Source organism: Corvus moneduloides, chromosome 8, assembly GCF_009650955.1.
Source record: "Corvus moneduloides isolate bCorMon1 chromosome 8, bCorMon1.pri, whole genome shotgun sequence".
In the NCBI taxonomy this organism is placed as follows: Eukaryota; Metazoa; Chordata; class Aves; order Passeriformes; family Corvidae; genus Corvus; species Corvus moneduloides.
Genome location: NC_045483.1, coordinates 26,509,161 through 26,522,128, shown reverse-complemented (window position 1 = coordinate 26,522,128; position 12,968 = coordinate 26,509,161). Strand labels below are relative to the sequence as shown.

Sequence of the window (12,968 nt, the reverse complement as noted above, 5' to 3'; positions counted from 1 at the left end):
AGTAAAACATAAGGCACCAGCTTTTATTCATTTATAGAAAACTTGCCACAGTAAGATGCCATTTCTTGTTTGGGACTTCTACAAGGCACTCTAAGAAAATTTTTAACTTCATTGCATCAACAAAGCATTTTTCATTCTTTCCTAAACAACTCACTGTAGAATCAAAAGATTAAAGATTGCTTTTTTTCTTTGAAGCTAGCATGTAGCAATGAATAAAGATACAAACAACTGTAGAAAGGAAAAATGCAGAGAGAATAAAAGAGTAGAGGTCTATGCCAAGAATGTCAGTATGAAATAAGACTTCAAATATCAGTAGAATTCCAAGTCATATTCTCCTTCCAAAATTTATTACCAAGTATAGTAAGTGGTAAGCAATGAAAATACTGAGAAATGTCAAAGCTGGATAACACCTTTTTGTCTCCCTGTGGGCTTTTTATTTTTTTTAAATTGAAATCCACCACAACACTGGATTCCTAGAAAATAAGGTCAAAAGCAAAAGAAAGAACTGTTCTTTTAGCCCATTACATTTATTTCAAGACCTGCTTTAGGCCTAATGCAGCTTACCAAAACAGAACCAAATGTTTAAAGTTGGGGGGGTTTGTCAGATTTTTCGGCATCTGCTTCCTTCATATGCAATGATTACAAACAATTTAACCCAGGACTGCTATTTAAACTGGCTTTCAAGTCTACTGGCTTTACAGTACACTTGATGTAACAAGACAAATTGCGAGCATCCTCCCACAGTTAGCATTAGAAATGGAAAATGCCCATCCTCATCAATATTTGTACTATATGAGGAGGGAGTTTTTGAATCACTACCCTTTGAGCTATGCCTATATTCCAAATGTAATTGTCAGATAGAAGAGAGAAAGCCCATAAGATCTCACTAAAACCAAAGATTGCTTTAGAGTGCTATTATACAAGTTGACTCTAGAAATGCAGCCCATTTCCTAAACCAGTTAAATACTTGACACCAAAAGACAGAAAAAGTAAATCAAGCCCCATGTCTAAAACTAAATATTGCAGAGCATATATATATGTCAAATTTAAAAAAAGAAAGAAAAGCTGATTTTAATTGTTTCCATTAAAAGAATTTTGCAAATGAGCACAGAAAAGTGACTTGTTTTTGTTGCAGATTCCTCTACAATGCAGTGGAAAGAAACAGTTAATCACTCCCCTCTCAGTACCCTGGCAATTTTCAGAATTTTAAGGATGTAAATAACAAGGTTCTGGATGTAAATAACAAGGCTTAATACATCAGCTTCCCTAATTCTCCATCTTATGGAGTTAGGATTTTATTACATCTCCCCAAAAAAACCCCACAGATATGAATTTAAGAAATTCTTTTTAGAAGCTATTGTGTTAGTAAGCCCATTCTAGGTAAGATGCTCTGGTGCTTTATTCGCTGGTTGTAATTATGTATGTAATGTATTATATTATGTAATTATGTAAATATTGCAGCACTACTGAAACTGAAGGAACTGTTAATTCACAGTCTCAGATGAAATTGCACTGCTTTACACTTCTAAATAATCACCCAGCCTAGAGCAGATAATTTTACCTGTGCAATTCCAACACTGTAATATTGAGACAGTGAGAGCACAGAACTCCTCAGATCTATCTCACAAATTTAGTCTTACAGTACCCACTTTTATAATTTCATCCCCAGCCTGGATACTTAACTCCTAACAATTTCATCAGCAGAGCTTTTCCTGTTTTAACACAATGACCTGTTTACAGTCATACATACAGTCACCAAGATAGTCATTTTTAATAAATTCCCTTAGTTTAACACATACATTGGGCATTTTGCTTGCAGCAAAAACACTACACAACTCAGCACCATTTGCCTATGGGGTCACAAAAGACAACTCATGATGCTGACAGAGCTCAACAATCTCCTGCCTAGAGATGTCCAGGACCCTATTTCATTTCTGTTTATGCTAAATCTGCCTGTCTGGGAGTAGTTACAGTTATCACTCCCTTAACAGAGTAAATGCTAAAATGTGTATTCATTTTACCATTAGGTTTCAGTGATGAAAGAGATTCTTTAAAAGTAGCAGCTATCCCGCTGCTTCTTCACCCCATTATATCAGGTTTATGACTGTAGCATTATTGACATCAAAATGGGCAATCAGACACTACCTTCTTCATCTACCAATAGTTGCTTTAATTAGAACTCAGTATATTAATAATAATTACCTGGTAATGATGTTCATCACCTATATGCCATCATTTTCAAAGCAGTGCATACATACCACATTAAGCAATTAATTCGCAGAACAACTTTATGTGACACGCAAATTCTATCTCCATTTAAAAGACAGGAGAGCTGTAGCTAAATGATACTCCCATGAAACATCATTTAGAAGTAAGATTAGACCATGAATATGACATGTATACTCATGCTTTCATCTTCTGCCAATACAACACAGCTTTCAAGGTAAGATTTATAATATAACTGTGCTAAAAGAGGTATAATTTGCAAGAAAAATAAAACAGAAAATTAACAGATAATGTAGCTCAGCATATTATACTTTCAAATCATGATGGAAACCTTGGGCTATGTTTCAGACTTTTACACAGCAGAAATAAACCACCACCATGATTTCCCAAGTATTCATTACAATATTCACTCCCAAAGTGACAAGTTCCATGGAAACCACCACACTGAATTTAGTTTTCATTTTCACTCCTTAGTCATTCTAGTATTAGAGACCTAATTTCTGAGCATATAGGGATTTTTAAGGTGTCTGAAAAAGAACACCAAAATATCATCACTACTAGAAATGATAAACTTGTTCTGTGAATCTGTATTACCTGTGGGATACTTTGATACTTTTTGGCTAGTTTTAAGGGAAGAGGAACAGGGATCTGAGTGAGGCTAGGATAACTTAGTTACCAGAGCAATACCCTTCCAGGAACAAGACTTTGTTTGAAGCTGTTCCAGGTTCTGTTCTTTTTTACCAGATGCTCCTCCAGCAGTGCCAGACTGAACAAATTTTGGTTTCCTAAGTGTCAAATATTTGACAGATGATTCAGTATTTCCATACTAGAATTGATGGCCAGGTTTAATCTCATCTTTTGCCTCTATGTACAGGAGGCAAACAGCTGGGATTAGCTCTATTTGTCATGTCTGTACCATGCAGAAATAATTGACTTGCTGTAGTTTCTTGGTTCAGGATTGAGGGTTTCCCATCTGCTTCATTTACATGCTGCTTCATTTGTGGATGGATTCCACAGTTAGGCAAACTAAGACAAGGGTTCACAATTTGGTTTTGCTTTTTTCCCCCTCTCATCCCAATATTATACAACGTGCTTTAAAGTTGACTTCTACTATTTGTGCATCTCAAGTCACCACAAAGGAGTCCTGTGACTTTGAGCTTGATTCTCCTGTCACATATTCAGGCTGCCATGACCAATAACTCCAGCAATCTTCATTACCAGCAGTAACCATAACTACCTTGTTTTCCTCTGTAGTATTTCCATAACCTTAAAATATTAAGAAAAATGCTTCTGGCTAGGAAGGAAAACTAGGAAAGTTTTCACAAGGAAAACTATAAAGAAAAGGAAGCGGGAAACTGGACACAAATTTCTTCTAAACACCTGTAAGCAATGTCAGGCGTTTCTCTACATAAGTTCTCTTGAAACAAGTAAGCTGTGGTGTTTAGTTGGCTTTTAGAGAAGAAAGCCGCCACAAGCTCTGTACCTTTCAGATCAATTTACCTTTTACTACTTTACCTGGCAGACTATTAAAAGGCAACAGTGCCAGCTAAATTATCAAAGCATGTTATAAGCCCTGTTCTTCATGCAGTTAAGAACACTGCTGGACAGGCCTTTAACTGCTCTTGTCCTTATGTTAGACACTTCTAACCCAGCTGTGTGGAGCAAGGTGACTACAGGATGGGAATTGTACTGAAGACAGTTAATGTCCTTCAAAGACTTGTTGAGCTTAGGAATAAGGTTATGGCTACAGCCCTTATATTCCTTGCTTGAAGTCTCTGGCTGAAATAGCTCATCTCTTGCAGGAGAGGCTGACAACAGCGCTCAAGCCTTTGGGAGGCCTTTTGCACTATGACTGTTGCAGCTGTGTCTTTTCTTGAGTGAAATAAACTGTGCTCTAACAAGACTTCAGTCATATGATCTATACCCAAATATTGCATGACCAAAGCAAGTGCAGTACTAATGATCACATTAATGAAATACAATGAAGAGACGCTACAGAAAAATCACAATTCATTTGAAAATACATGTTTTTAATACAAATCTTAATTCATAAATATAAATGTAGCTATAGAAATGCAAAGATGCCCAGCCTGTAAAATGAGAAACAAGACAATGCCAGGTAGGTGACCATTAAAGAGAAAACAGTAAGTTGATGTACCCACATCTATAACACCTGATCCTGACTACTCCAACACTTAATTTCATCATATTTCCTTCACTGAAGCTTGCTAAAGCAATAGTCCACAACACACCAGAAAACCAACTGTTCAGTAGGACTGATTTGTGGCAATACCATCACCTTTCTCACCGCTTACTTTGCCATCTTTCTCCAGAGCATTCAAAATGCAAATGATTGAAGAGGGAGAAGGAGAAGTGGAGGATGGCTGAGGTGAAGAACAACCAAATCCTCTGTCTTCAGAATAGACAAAAGAAACATTTCACATAAAAACAGATAGAAACTTTACAAGGAAGGCAGTTTTTGATTGTTGCTTTGGGTTTTTTTCCCTGTCAGGTAATCTGCACAGTATCACAGACACTGTGATAAAACAAAATACTTGTCCAATGAAAAAATAAACTCCCATAACACTTTATTCATAACTTTCTTACATTGAACCAGGCTTATCACAGTGATACACAACAGCTGGAAATAGACTTCATTGTTTGAGTCATCAGGCAAACAATACAACAAAAAGCAGAAATTTACAAGAAACTCAGCAAGAGCTTCTTTTAACTCAATTCAACAACTTGTAACAACAGCTCAAACCACAAGAGGAATACAAATTAAATCCCAGAAGGAAAGCCAGCAGGAAATGTTGGTACAATTATTTGCTATGTGGGCCTCGAAAGAGCCCTCTCCCAAGTCAAATGCACACCCCAGTGAAACACTACAAATACTCCTTAACATTTCTAGGTCAGCATGGCCTTTCCATGCTACTTGAGCTTGGAGCAGTCTCAAGTATGTGTGAAGAGCTGGGTGTCAGCTTATCAGTAATAGTCCATGCCTGATACAATCTCCATAACAGACTGTAGAAGACCTACAAAGAGATTTTATGTATTGCCTAGAGACTCTAAAATATGATAAGTAGAAGAAATTGCAAGTTGCAGATTAGTTAATGCTATTAAAATGGACAGTCATCCTAAGGGATAGTTTCACACTGAAATGTTTAGCAAGTTTGTTTCTTTTCAGCTGAAGCGAGATCTAGCAAAACCCTGCGTGACATTAGGATAATTGGGATGTAGGAAACTTTCATTAGAATGACAATCCAAGAATGCTTTGTTAAAACACAAAACTCTATTTGCATTTCCTGCTCATAACAGTATTGAACACAAACCAGATGTTACTTTCATATTCAAAATTTGGAGACTTTGTTTGAAGTAGCCACACATTAGGATAAAAGTTCAAAAAATAAATGAAGAAACACAAAAAAAATTCTCTCCACCACCTGACAAAACAAAAAAAAGTTCCTATTTGGAATTCATGCTAGGAAACACTTGCAATGAAGTTACATGGTATAGAGGACTTGTTAGTCTGAGTACCCAAACTCTGTTGGTACTTCAAAGAGAACCGAAGCAAAGAAAGATTACAAGGGACCACCTGGCTGCTCAAGTTGTTGTCTTGGGGTGACTGTATGATACTGTATTCCCTACTGTCTGCCCTATGCCAGAGATGACCACTGTGCCTTTTTGTGTCTTTAAAACTGGGTCCGAGAGGAAGAAAAAAAAAGCCAGGCGAATTCTTCAGAGCAGTTTGTGCCCAAGGACCCTTCACTCCCCTGCATTCTTGCGGCAGCAGAGCGGAGGAAGCACCTTCCTGCTTTTTTCCCAGCTCTCAGCTCCTTTTCTCAGGAGAGAGATGGAGAGCGTGGGGAGAGATAAGATAGAATTGGGTTGCGGGCTGTGGGACGCATGAGACACGGCAGCACAAAGGAGCCCATGGCGGCACAAAGGAGCCCATGGCGGCACAAAGGAGCACATGGCGGCACAAAGGAGCCCATGGCGGCACAAAGGAGCACATGGCGGCACAAAGGAGCCCATGGCGGCACAAAGGAGCACATGGCGGCACAAAGGAGCACATGGAGGCACAAAGGAGCACATGGCGGCACAAAGGAGCACATGGCAGCACAAAGGAGCCCATGGCGGCACAAAGGAGCACATGGCAGCACAAAGGAGCCCACGGCGGCACAAAGGAGCCCATGGCAGCACAAAGGAGCCCACGGCGGCACAAAGGAGCGCATGGCAGCACAAAGGAGCACATGGAGGCACAAAGGAGCACATGGCAGCACAAAGGAGCACATGGAGGCACAAAGGAGCACATGGCGGCACAAAAGGAGCACATGGCGGCACAAAGGAGCACACGGCGGCACAGAGGAGCACATGGCAGCACAAAGGAGCACATGGCGGCACAAAGGAGCACATGGAGGCACAAAGGAGCACATGGGGGCACACAGAGGTTTGTCTCCACCGGACCCTGGGGGGAGGAGGTGTCACACGGCAGAGCCCTACGGAGAGGAGCCTGCTGGGAGCTGACAGACCAGTGAACAGCCAGTGATCATCCCACAGAAGGACATTGAGAAAGCGTGCTGCTGATGTGGCAACATGGGATAGGTCACATAGTGAGAATTACCATGTAAGGACATACTGTGCCTTGAAAATATGTATAAAACCAGCTCGTTTCTTTTGAATAAACTATTCAGACTCCCTGCCGGTTTGGGTCCGTGTCTCCATCACTCACAGGGGAGTTAAAATTCTTTGCTTTTCTTTTGCTGGCCTGGTAGCTGAGGCAAGAACTCTTCTGGAACTGTTCAGAACACCAGAACCTCGCTGGGAGGCCTTTCCACAGAGGCCCAGAGGGGCCCACACTGAACCCCAGCTCTGGAGAGGAGAAAGCTACACCCACAAAAGACTCTGAAATCTACCCAAGTTCTCTCCACAGCAAGAGGTTTTATTAACTAGCATTATTCTTTTTTTCCCCCATGCCTGTGCACACTTTACTTTTTAAATACATAGGTTTTTTTCACTTTCCTCTGAGGAAAATTCTTTCCGAACCTGGTGGGGGAGAGATGGCTGTAACCTACCTTCTATCAGAGGACATTTATTTCGGACGTTGCTCTGAATTTGTCTCAAACCGGGACACCTTCCTTCAGTGGCCTCGCCCACGGGTAGCTCAGAGGGGTCAGACAGATTTTCCTGATGCACCAGCACGGGCAATGCCCCCAAACCCACAGAGCCCCAAGGCAGGGAGTGGGGGAGCTCCGGTGCCCTCACTGAGGGGCAGCGTGGCTGGGACTTGCAGCTGGTTGGCGCCCTCACAGAACAACAACCTGAGGAAATTTAAGAGCCCCAGCCAAGATATCCCAGAGAGAAAAAAGCAAACAAACAAAACCCTCAGCAGCAAATTTGTTTTAATTCTACCGGTATGCACAGTGCTACTCCTGGGCACCACCTCCAGTTCTCCCAAGGCATTGCGAACTCCCAGCTATTACAAAGCCTCAATCACCCTCACTCAGGAGTTCGCATTGCTGCTGCTAATTAACGCCGCTGCTCGGTGAACTAAAGCGGAGCCCCCAGAGCACCGCCCATCGCGCGGCCGAGAGAGCACATGGTGCTGCGGGAGCACCGCCCTCTGCCACCGCCCAAACACGCAGCCTGTGGGCAGGGACTGGCACAGACTGGCCCTGCTAAGCCTGTGCCCGCGCCCGTGCCACGGCCTCGCACAGGACTCACCGAACAGACCCTGCGGCCGCTGCCTGTCCCGGCCCTGAGGGAGGGGAGAGGAAGCGTTGGCCCTGGTGGCGTTTAAATAACCCGCCAGCGTCGTGTGCCCCGCGCCGCCATTGCTGCCCGGGGTACAGCTTGTGAGGGTCTCCTTGTCTGGTTACTGGCAGAAAATGCTAAAAAGTCACTAAACCACTAAACAGTAAAAAGGTTTTAAGCTGACCGCGCCAGCGTATTTGGTGTGGTTGGTAATAGAGCTCTCTGCCCTCAGCCTTTCAGCACCTGCTGGCAGAAGAGCTCCGGTTTCCTAGCGTTGGGTGGTGGAGCAGTGTTGCGTGAGGAGATGATGGCATGCATTCTCTGGAGCGGGATGAACTGCCTGGCATTCCGTCATGTAAACGCCAAGCCAGCCTGTTTGTCAAAAGCTAAAGTGTGTGCAAGAGGCTGACTGGCTGAAGGGGAACAAAACTATTTCACATAAAAGAGAGGAAAGAGAGCTGCTCCAAAACTGTCTGAAGGCAAAGAGGATCTCACTGCCAACCCTCATCCAGAGATTAAGTAGAGCTTGACAACACCTTAAGTTGTTATGAATAACCATCTGACCATAAAAGCTCATAGCATTCACCCATTAAATGTTCCTGTAAAATAGGAAATAACAAAGTACAGAACTCGCTTTTTCTACACCTCCCATTGTGCTGCTGGCAGGGCAGCTCAGGCTTCACCAGCCGCGCTTGGGGCTGAGGGCACTGATATGGTGGTGTTTCCCTGGCACTTACATTTTTGATCTTCTGTCGCTATTTCCCTTGAAGGAGAAGTCCCTTACCATGGAAGCATGTGGCATGTTTTAGGTATTAAAGGAACAAGATTTAGGGCCATGTGCTTGAGGACTTCCATTTTATGTAACCTTTTCCCAATATTAAGGCATCACTCCGTCATAAACCCTTTTATCTAACCTTGTTGATACTTATGTTTCCCTACATAGAATTGCACAGGCTCTCAAGTTTGGCTGTGCTACGCACACTCCGTGGTGTGATGGCCTAGGTCTGCCTGGTGCCTGGGTTATGCTCAGAAACTGCCAGTGCTCATAGAGGCTTTTGCTGCCCATTCCATTTGCTGGGCAGATTCTGTGGCACGCAGACTGCACTGGCTTAGGAGCTCGGAATTGAAAGGGGCTTCCTGACTGGCAGGGTCCTGGCTCCAAAGCTTTTTGTTAAAAATGCCAGCGATGTCTGTTGTAGACAAGTCCAAGCACCATCACGCAGCAGAGGAGACACACTGCCTTGTGCCCAAACATGCTGTGTTTTCACACAAATGAAGCAGTAGTAATAGAGTCATGGGGCTAATAACATCCCTATAAAAGCAGTGGCTTTCCTAAATAAAGCTCCCAGGTGAGCCTGGTGTAATATATGACTCAGTCTGTAGAAAAGGGTAGAAAACAAACCTTAATACCTGCTCATGATCTGATGCAGAGACAATTCCCATTTGGCTCCATATCTGTGCTTGGCTTTATGCTAAGTGGATTAGCAAAACACCAACCAAACACATCTGAATTTCATGCTCTTTGGCTTTTCCTGTCAGCTTACTAACACATGTTCTCCACAGAATTCAGATTTTCCTCTTCTGTGAAAAACATAATACATCAAGTGCAGATTACTGTGTGTACCTTGCCAAAATCCTACCTGTAACTGAAGCCAAACTACAATGCTGCAGAGGTTAGTAGAAATAATATTCAAAAGCCAAACAGAATATCTAAATAAATAAATAAAAAAGTCTTCCTGATCTCCCATGGGTACCCTGGAAGAAACATGGGGGCCTGAGATTAACATGGTATAAACACAGTGCTAATAAAGTCCTCTACTACAGTTCAAGTACAGCAGGAAGCTAAACATTAGCAGGACAAACTAAGGGGACAAAGATTTTCTTAAAGAGGGCATTGCTTATGAAACAAAGCTAGTAACTCACTTGTCCTACGCTGTCCTTTCCACACCTTTATCTTTTCAATTAAGTCGCTTTAATTATATGCATCTGCTGGATTTGAATGTCATTATTTATCCACAGTCCATCTCTCCAAATACAAACCATCAGGCTCATCTTTGTGACAACACTTTCTCCAGAAGTTTTGGGGATGGTCCAGCCTGCCTAGCAGCACAGTGAGCCAGGCCTTTCCCCTCAGAGTAGAGTGGTCCTCCAGCCTCCTTCTATTCTCCTACAATGAAAGGATGGATAAGGAGGTAGTCACCTGTACTTGAACTTGGCACCTGTTCTCCACCCTACAGAACACACATGCAGGGAGTGGGTGATGGATGAGCCAGCACTGTGCAGATCAATAGATGTCCCAGTCTCACGTCCCAGCACTCAGATGCCTTACAGAAGCACCAGTCCCAGGAACTTCTGGACACTGAGTGCTTCTAACCAACATCTTTGCTATTCTATGCTATGGTCTGTTTGACCATTGCATTTGTTTCTTGGTTTAGGAAAGAACCAAGGGAATTAGATTTGAACACCTGGGTTGACAGCCTTTTCCACAGTAGACCTAACATTTCTCAGCTAGAAAAAGTGCTGCTGCTTCAAGAGGTTTTTTAACTATTCCTAAGCAATGTATATGTAGTTTATTAGTATTTGTACTGAGAGTTCTTAAATCTTTGTGTGGAAATAGTATCTTCTTCCTGCAGCTTTGCATTCAAACTACAGTGTACTGAACTTGGGTTTGGTCACTATATTCAGCAAAAAGACATTCAGCTGCTACAGAAGTACTAATAAGGATTGACCACTGGGCTGACATCTAAATGAATCAGTGTATTACACGAGATTGTTTTACTGGCACAAACATTAGTCAGAGATTACTTTCTTGTAATTCCCTGGTATTCCTAGAGGATGATTGATATCCAGTGTCATCTCACTTAAACTTGTGTTTTCCTTGCTCTCCCATGTTTGAGGGACTACATGCTGTGTACCACAACAGAATCTGCTAATAGCTGATTTTGGACCTATGGGCTCACTTAAATAGAATTACAAAAGCAAACTAATTGACATAACTTGAAAGAAACTCTCTATGGCAACATTTGAAAAATTTTGAAATATTCTTCTTTTGGATAACATGCTATCTTTAGAAGACCAGATTTCTTGGAGAGGAAGAAGAGAGAGAGCAGCCATCAGACTTCAAAACATTTCTAGTATTTGGGATGAGGGATTGCATTAGGAAGCCTGATGATCATGAAATGCTTCATGAATATTGTTTCCTCTTCTCTTGTAATCCATGCTCGTTTCTTTCAAAAAGCTTTCCCTTCAGCCATTTACAGTAACATAGTGGCACCGAAAAAAAAGCTCAATTAGAGGTTGCCTATTCCTGAATTGCTTTCATATGTTTGTGTTCATCATGGGCATCACTAAACACCTTTTTTCTCCCTTGCCTCATTACTGTTATCTCTTCATTCTTCCTTCTGTCTTTTTCTTACTAATTAGACATCTTTCACCTCCCAAGTTACAGAGCTAAAGTGTTGTTTAACAGCATCTCCTAATTAACTCTGGATTATATCCATGGCCATTCCACATAGTTTGTAGAGTACCTGGGACAAGGTAAAGGGGCTCCCAGGCTCAGAAAGTATGTGTGAATCTTGGACGATGCTCTTTTTGCTCAGAAGGGCAGAATCAACAGTGGCAGCATGCAAAGGGGCCCATGCAGAAGCCAGAAACTGTCCTGTGTGCCAGAAAAGGGATTAAAAAACCCTCCCAATTGTGCTCTTACTCTAGTCTTGTCAGGGTTCAACTTTAGATCCTGCCAACTGTTTTGGGATAAGAGGGAGAACTCAGTCACAGTTTCTTCCTAGGCACTAGAGGAATTAATACAATCTTTAATAATCTATGCAAAATAAGGCTCTGAGGTTTTATCCAGCACGCATGCTAAGCACTGAGTCTGGATCAGGACTCATGTTCCTGAACTGTACATTAATCTGCTCTTCTGTATGGTCATCGTTTTTAATAGTTAATGGGGTTTTGCTGCTCATTTAGAGAATAAACCTTTCTGTTTGCTGTCTTCTTCTCCATTGCTTCTCTAAAGCTGTGTTGTACCTCAGCCTTTCAGTCAGGTAGCCTGGAGGGCTGAGTTTTTGAATGCCAGCTGCACACTGGGTTTTCTTTTAGGGTGGCTCTGTAACCCTTAATTGTGTCTGAAAGACTGTATTGATTCCCATGTGCTTTTTTAAGGTATCATACGGATTAAGAGTGGCTCTCATTTTTCATTCACTTGCTTCCAATTGGGAAAGCCTGCACAAATATTTTTTATTCATTTATGCTGAGATCATGTCTATGAGGAAAATACGTGCTTCATGCACAACTCACCCTAATTTCAGCTGACATAGCCCCTTCCCCGGGTGTTTCACAAACTGCAGCCTCATGCAGTTAGAAGACACTTTACCAAAGCAAGACAAAGAGTCATTCACACACAAATATAAATATATGGAAACTTTAAAGAATTCTGTAGAACCTAATTTAAAAAAAATTATTATTACGGGCTCATTTGATTGATGAACAAACCAAGTACACAGGATAAAAATGATGCCACAACACACATTCTTACATTTCTTAGTAAGACTGACATGGTCTTAGTAAGAAAAAAATCCTAATTTCTTAACCCACTCCACTAACTGAGAGATCAAGAAATCCCAGGCTTAGATGTGGATGAATCATTTTACAGATACAAGCCTTTTGAATTAAGTCTTCCTTAATTTACATCAGTAAGTTCAACTTTGAATTGCTACCCTTAGGGATATAGATTTAGGTTTGGAGGTATCTGCTTGCATTAGTTCAAGTGAGTGCTGGCTGGAAAGCAACATGAAAATCCCAGAGGAATAAACATCATCCACTGATTAGTCTCAACAGTAGTGTAGTTGTGGGAACTTGTTTGCACTAGTGGGGTTCAAAGCCAGCATTTTCCTTCAGTTCAACTCACAGTCCTTCCACCAGCTCATAGTCTCTCCATGATCACTCCCCTGGAATGGACAAAAAGGGAAGTGCCATCAGATACAGCC

The 12,968-nt window shown here is 41.9% G+C and overlaps 1 long non-coding RNA gene across 1 annotated transcript in view; it reads right to left on the bottom strand.

Moving 5' to 3' along the window:
* Nucleotides 1-11,913: 11,913 nt before the first annotated feature.
* LOC116447133 overlaps nucleotides 11,914-12,968 on the bottom strand; it is a 40,816-nt gene continuing 39,761 nt past the window's right edge. The window contains exon 4 of the long non-coding RNA XR_004241494.1: nucleotides 11,914-12,929. This is a non-coding gene — a long non-coding RNA (uncharacterized LOC116447133). The remainder of the gene's footprint in view (nucleotides 12,930-12,968) is intronic.